Raw genomic sequence first — 6,852 nt, 5'->3', positions numbered from 1 at the left:
CGTGCTGACAATAAGGCTGCTTGTGTTCAGGAGGCATTTTGAACTGATATCCTCCTGTAAAGGAATATGATCCATCCTTTGAAAGAAAATATTATCCATCTCCATTAGCATGAAACAGAGTCAAAGCAATGTAATATCCAAAGGGACTTGAGACTGTTCCCTCAAGGAGATCATGTAAACACAAGAGAGCAAATGAACAAAACAGCCATTAGGCATGAGAGTGCTCAGTCACCTTTTTGTACATATATATATGTGCAATATAATATCATTTCTGAGCAAACGACTCAGACACTTCCTCCTGGGAAACATTATACCCTCAACAGAAGAGCCACAGGCAGCTGACAGATGGCTACAGGGGAATGACATAATGCCTGGAAAACGCAGGATGAGAGAGACACGATGGGGGAACCAAGTTGCTGATATTTTGACGCAAAGAATGTGAACGGAATCATGGCTGGCCTACAGGAGTCCACAGAGACCGAAACATTTCAGAGGCAAGTGTGTGCCTGTGCTTGCGTCTTCAGATTTCCCAAAGGAACAGAAGACGACTCCGTTAGGTGGTGATGAACAGGCAGGTACAGCCGCTGACAATCCACATTCTATTCCTTTTAGTATTAGGAAACTGTAGCAAAGGCATCTTCAAGAGGAGCCTCCTGACCAACCAGAGGACCTATATTCTTGCTGGCCTCCCTCAATTCAGAAAAGGAGCCTGCATGGTGGAGCTCCCAGCAGATGCGTTGCTGCCGCTTACTGGGAGAGGAAGGGCAAAGCAGTGGTCAAGTCAGCAAGTGCAAGCACACTAGCACAGCCAATTTAACATTCCTGTCGGTGGGTCTGCACAGGGCTGTTCTCCCTCCCACCGCACCCTTCCCAGTAATAATAATAATAATAATAATAATAATATAATTTTATTATTTGTACCCTACCCATTTCACTGGGTAGCCCTAGCCACTCTGGGTGGTTTCCAGCAAATATAAAGGCCTAATAAAACATCAAACATTAAAAACTTCCCCATACAAGACTGCCTTCAGGTGCCTTCTAAAAGTTGTATAGTTATTTGTCTCCTTGACATCTGATGGGAGAGCGTTCCACAGGGTGGTCTCCACTACCAAGAAGGTTCTCTGCCTGGTTCCCTGTAGTTTCACTTGCCTCCGCAGTCTTCAGGAGCCTAAAGCTGAAGAATTGCATGAGGTTCTCTGGGAGGTGGGGTTTACTGAACTATGGTCTATATAAGGATTCAGTTGGACCTAGACACTAGCAGAGTTAACACCTCGCAGAGCCATCGTAGTAGGACCATGTGATAGAGGCACCAAAAGGACACCCTTTGGATTCCACTGTTTTTTATACAGTTCTCTCTTTTCTTGACCGTCCAGGTTAGGGTGTTAAGGATTCCATTCATACTCCAATAATAGACAAGATCTTTGCTGCTTACATGCTGCTTTGTGATTAGAACCGCCGCCGCACAGAACAGCCATGCAGGTCATCACCCTGTGGCTCCTCTGCTGCACTCATAAATCAAGTCACAACTGCTCTGTGACGAAAATACATACATTGTTTGCCACCTCTCCACACTTTAATCCACGCTCAAGGCGGCTAACAACAGGGAAGGAGTCCCCGCCTTGTGGCAGTGGCGGCAGAAGGTGGAGGAGCCACCCAGCATTAAAGCCATGCTGCTGCCGCCACATTCCTGGCTCCTTTGACCTGGTGCGACATCCGGACATCGTCTCACGGGCAACATCATAACATCACATGCATGATGGTTCCCTCTCACTTTGTTCACAAGTTGGCGCCTCTGAGCCACAGCGAGCAATCATCTGGCCGAGTGTGAGGTGCAAACCAGGACAGAGTAGAGACTTAAGAAAGCACAGCATTTCAGCTATGGAGGGAATTATAACGACATGTCACCAAAGAGCTGGAAAGATTAATTTCGTTATGAAGCTGTTGAATGTCATTTAACTTACCCTACTATATTGTTGTTGTTTGTTTAAAAGGTCCATATCTCTCACTTACACAGCAGGCTGATCGTTTTCCATTATATTTTAACTGGCTTCTTTCATATATATATATGTGTGTGTGTGTGTGTGTGTATTTATATTTATATTTCTAAGAAACCCCAGCAAATTTATCACAAGCCAGGAGCCTGTGTGCCATATGGTGCTCATTCCGAGATAATGAAATACCTGCTAAAACACATAATGGCTCTCTTTTGTCAGTGAATGCAAATCCTTTTTGTTATTCATGGGTCTGCTTTCCAATATTTCCCAGGCTGATACTACCAGAGTATGGCTGCTCTGCCCTCCCCCCCAAGTTGGCAGTGCTCCTCTCCACCAGTGGAGGCCAGCAGAGAGACAGCTACATGCCATTCAACAGCCCTTGCCCCCTCGGACACTGCCCCACTTGCATGGGGGAACGGGGGGGGCGGGTTTAGGACTGCACTGTCAGTCTTCATTGTATACATATTGCTCTGGTTACTGTGTAATATTAAAAACACATTCCCCCAAAATGCTCTAAAGATAAACAATGTTTTAGCAATTTAACTTTTAGTATATCCAATAATGGTCTTCACATCTTTTGGGGAGTCACGCTACCCTCCACTTAAACTGTATTCAAGGTACCAGAAGAAAACTTCAATTATTTATTTATTATACCTTTCCTCACCTTCCCCACAATTGACAAATCAGGTGTTCTTAACCAGGGATCCATGTGTGGGCTTTATGGAATCTGTGATCTGGGTAAGGTTGTTTTTAACAATGCAACAAAATAAACTGCATGCATAATTGTGTGTATATATCTTGGTGTACATTTTTTCTGGGGAGGAGGTCCATAGCTTTCACCACACTCTTAAAGAGGTAGACGACCCCCCCCCCAGAAAAAGTTTAAGAATCACTGCCATAGATCCATTTCCTATGTAATCACTTATAAGCTATTGCCAAAAGCAAAACAAATTTGAATAAAATGATCACCTCATCGTTCATATGTTTTGCAAGTTGTACTTATAATGATGTGTGCATGCCCCGGTGTGTGTGTGTCCAGTTGTTAAGAGAATCCTCTAGGACTGTGTTGTTAGGCCACGGTGTTTGCAGTCTCCAGGGCACAATAAACAAGTCTTTGCAACCCTGAGCTGCTTTACATTAAGCGCAGCTGAGATCTGACAGCCAGACAGGAGGCATTCCTGTGACAACTGATATGCCATGTAAACTATTGCAAGCCTCTTCCCAAGGAAAGTCAGCACAGTCAGTCTTCCGGTGGTTGGTTATGGTTTCCACAATCAGAAAAGAAAGAGAAATGTTTTGTAATATACAATGAAACTTTAGTACCCTCTTAATCCTTTCACTTCTCACAGTATCATCACATGCAAACCAAACGTTTTTGAGTGTTGGGCCCAGACCAGGAGCAAGTCTGGTGAGAAGTAAGTTTACATATCATTGGAAAGGCATATTCAAGCAAATGTCTTTCTTTCCATATCTGCAAACACAGAGTTATTTATTGTGCAGCTCCCCAATGCATTTGTGAGATGCTGCATCTATTGCTTTGTAACTACAGGAAGTACAAATTAAAGCCACAATCCTCAAAAAGTGCCAGGAACTGAGCTCTCGCCAGTTTGGAAAAGGTTGGCTTTTGGCTGAGCATTCAATGCAGCAGGGGGGGGGGTCGTCCCCACCCCCATTTATTTCCCCAAGTAGGAAAAGCTTGTGGGGACGCGGGTGGCGCTGTGGGTTAAAGCCTCAGCGCCTAGGACTTGCCGATCGAAAGGTCGGCGGTTCGAATCCCCGCGGCGGGGTGCGCTCCCGTTGCTCGGTCCCAGCGCCTGCCAACCTAGCAGTTCGAAAGCACCTCCGGGTGCAAGTAGATAAATAGGGACCGCTTACCAGCGGGAAGGTAAACGGCGTTTCCATGTGCGGCTCTGGCTCGCCAGAGCAGCGATGTCACGCTGGCCACGTGACCCGGAAGTGTCTCCGGACAGCGCTGGCCCCTGGCCTCTTAAGTGAGATGGGCGCACAACCCCAGAGTCTGTCAAGACTGGCCCGTACGGGCAGGGGTACCTTTACCTTTACCTTTTAGGAAAAGCTATGTCATAGGGTGATAGACAATATTAGTCATACTCAAGAATAGACCAACTGAAATCAACAGAGTATCTTAAGTCCATTGATTTCTGTGCCATTGGCCCACTCTAAGTATGAGTTAATTGGATATCACTCCTATGTTAAAACCAAAACAAATTGGAGGGGAAAGCATGCTGAAAATTCAGTAATGTTCTGCCCATCACGAAACTGTACTCCTGGGGGATTCATTTATTTGTCCTTTTGATTCTGTATTCTTAAACCACACACACCATTTTGAAAACCTTTTTAAAAATTCATTAAGGAACCCTGGAACATCTTTGAAGTGTTTAGACTGTAGCACCACAAATATTTATTTTATTACAGTTAAATCCCCATTTCTCCCCATTATGGAGCCCAAAATGAACATACAGTTTGCAGGCAATCATCCATTCAGGCACTGAGCAGACCCCAAATCTTAGCTCCAACAAGGTGGTAGCCTTAGTGCCCTTCAGACCACACACCCTGGCACCACGGGAGTTTTGGGACCAGCTGTTTAATGGGAATTCGTGCCGATACGTTTGCATAACTTGCTTAGAGGTTACATGACATCACCTGTTTATTGAGCATCTCCCCCTAATACATTTCACATACATGTCACCCTAACCACTCCCTCTCAAGGTGGTTGCTTTGCCAATGCACACAGGTAATGCCATAGTAAGAGGCCTTCATACCATAGTAAGAGGCAAAGATCGTCCCACCTTCCTGTGAGGAATTGCTTTTCCTGCCTACAAGCTGAAATATGGGTAGTTCATGTTATGCCAGTTAAGCGAGCCAAAAGATAAAATAAAAACCCACTCTCCCAAATCCTAGTCTACACACAATTAACCTGAAAGGAACTTAATGCATTAACCCCAAAGCTCCTATTAATTTCCATTTTTTAAAGTTTATTATTCTAACTCTTCGAATTAATATGGCACTAAATTTACCCTACAAAGGATGGTTTTACATTCCTTTGTAGGAGGAGCAGACTAGAGTGAATTAAAAATGGTTCTGCTAAAATGACTTTATGATAATACGTGACAGTGAAAGATTTGAGCGTATTACCCAGACAGCTGCTCTGCAAACAGAAAAAAATACCAAGGTGGTTTCAATGACACTCCAAACATTTAAGTTATGAGAATGCTTTTTCCCCCTGTTTAACCATCTCTCCACTGAGAAAAGAAGTGTGCATAGATATAGATATATACATACACATACAAAATCAACTTAAACTAAACATATAACTGCTGTTTCTAAGAACGGGGGGGGGGGGGAATAAATGTGAAGTGGTATAGAAAACATTTTAAGGAGAGAAGGGAAGCCATGTGGGAATTGAAAGAAATGAAAATGCCAACCCATAGCTATAACCAACGGACTTCAGAGGCAAGGAATGAGGCTTCACATAGACGTTAGACTCAAAGGAAGTGAGGCCCAATTGCCAGCATACAAGCAAGAACTTTTCCATGCTGTTACCTAGTATGAGCATTAAAACTTTACTGCTGTATCCAATGTTGCTCCTAGTCAGATCAGACCCAGTGAAGATAACAGACATGACTGACCTAGACCCATTAATTTCAATAGACCCAGTGGCGTAGCGTGGGTTGTCAGCACCCGGGCCAAGGCAAGTAATTTGCGCCCCCTAACCCATGGATTTGTGCCCCCTAACCCTAACCCCCAGATGTTGCACCCGGTCCCCCCCGCACCCCCCACGCTACGCCACTGAATAGACCTCACCCACACTATACATTTAAAATAACATCATACTACTAAATAGTTTTGGCTTCCCCCAAAGAATCATGAGAACCATAGTTTGCTAAGAGTGCAAAGAGTTGTTAGGACGCTCCCATTTGCTTCACAGAGCTCCATTTCCCAGAATGGCTTAACAATCAATCCCTGTTCCCAGGGAACCCTGGGAACTGTAGTTCTGTGAGGGGAATAGGGGTACCCTAACAACGCTCAGCACCCATAACAAGCTACAGTTCCCAAGATTCTTTGGGGAAAGCCATGACTATTTGAAGTGTTATGATACTGCTTCAAACCTATAGCAGATACAACCCCCAGTTCTTTAAAGGTAAAGGGACCCTTGACCATGAGGTCCAGTCGTGGCTGACTCTGGGGTTGTGGTGCTCATCTTGCTTTATTGGCCGAGGGAGCCGGCGTACAGCTTCCGGGTCATGTGGCCAGCATGACTAAGCCGCTTCTGGCGAACCAGAGCAGCGCACGGAAACGCTGTTTGCCTTCCCGCTGGAGCGGTACCTAGTTATCTATTTGCACTTTTGATGTGCTTCCGAACTGCTAGGTTGGCAGGAGCTGGGACCAAGCAACGGGAGCTCATCCCATCGTGGGGATTCAAACCGCCGACCTTCTGATCGGCAAGCCCTAGGCTCTGTGGTTTAACCCACAGCGCCACCCGAGTCCAGTTCTTTAGTAGCAACCAATTGCTTCCCCTCTTTTCCCCCCTCTGGCTGGACTTAATCAACTATTTATGTACCAAATGCTTCATGTCTGTTGACTGATTAACAAGGCAAAGAGAGGAATAGACTGAGCAATAGACGAGAATCTCCCTACTGTATTTACAATCCATCTACCAAACCCCGATTGAAATAGTTCTCTAGCAAGTTTTAAAATCCCTCCCTATCTCTTTAGATGCCACTAATCGCCGAAAGCGATCCTAACAGCTTAAAAGGCCTACATTTTGAGCTCGGGTGATCCAAGGAGATCAGAGCTCTGCGGCTCCATGTATGTGTCAGCACATCCGTCACTCCTGCTG

The sequence above is a fragment of the Podarcis melisellensis genome, assembly GCF_964234715.1.
Source record: "Podarcis melisellensis genome assembly, chromosome: 12".
Lineage (NCBI taxonomy): Eukaryota > Metazoa > Chordata > Lepidosauria > Squamata > Lacertidae > Podarcis > Podarcis melisellensis.
The sequence above is the reverse complement of the archived record's forward strand: the minus strand, read 5'-3'. Positions refer to the sequence as shown.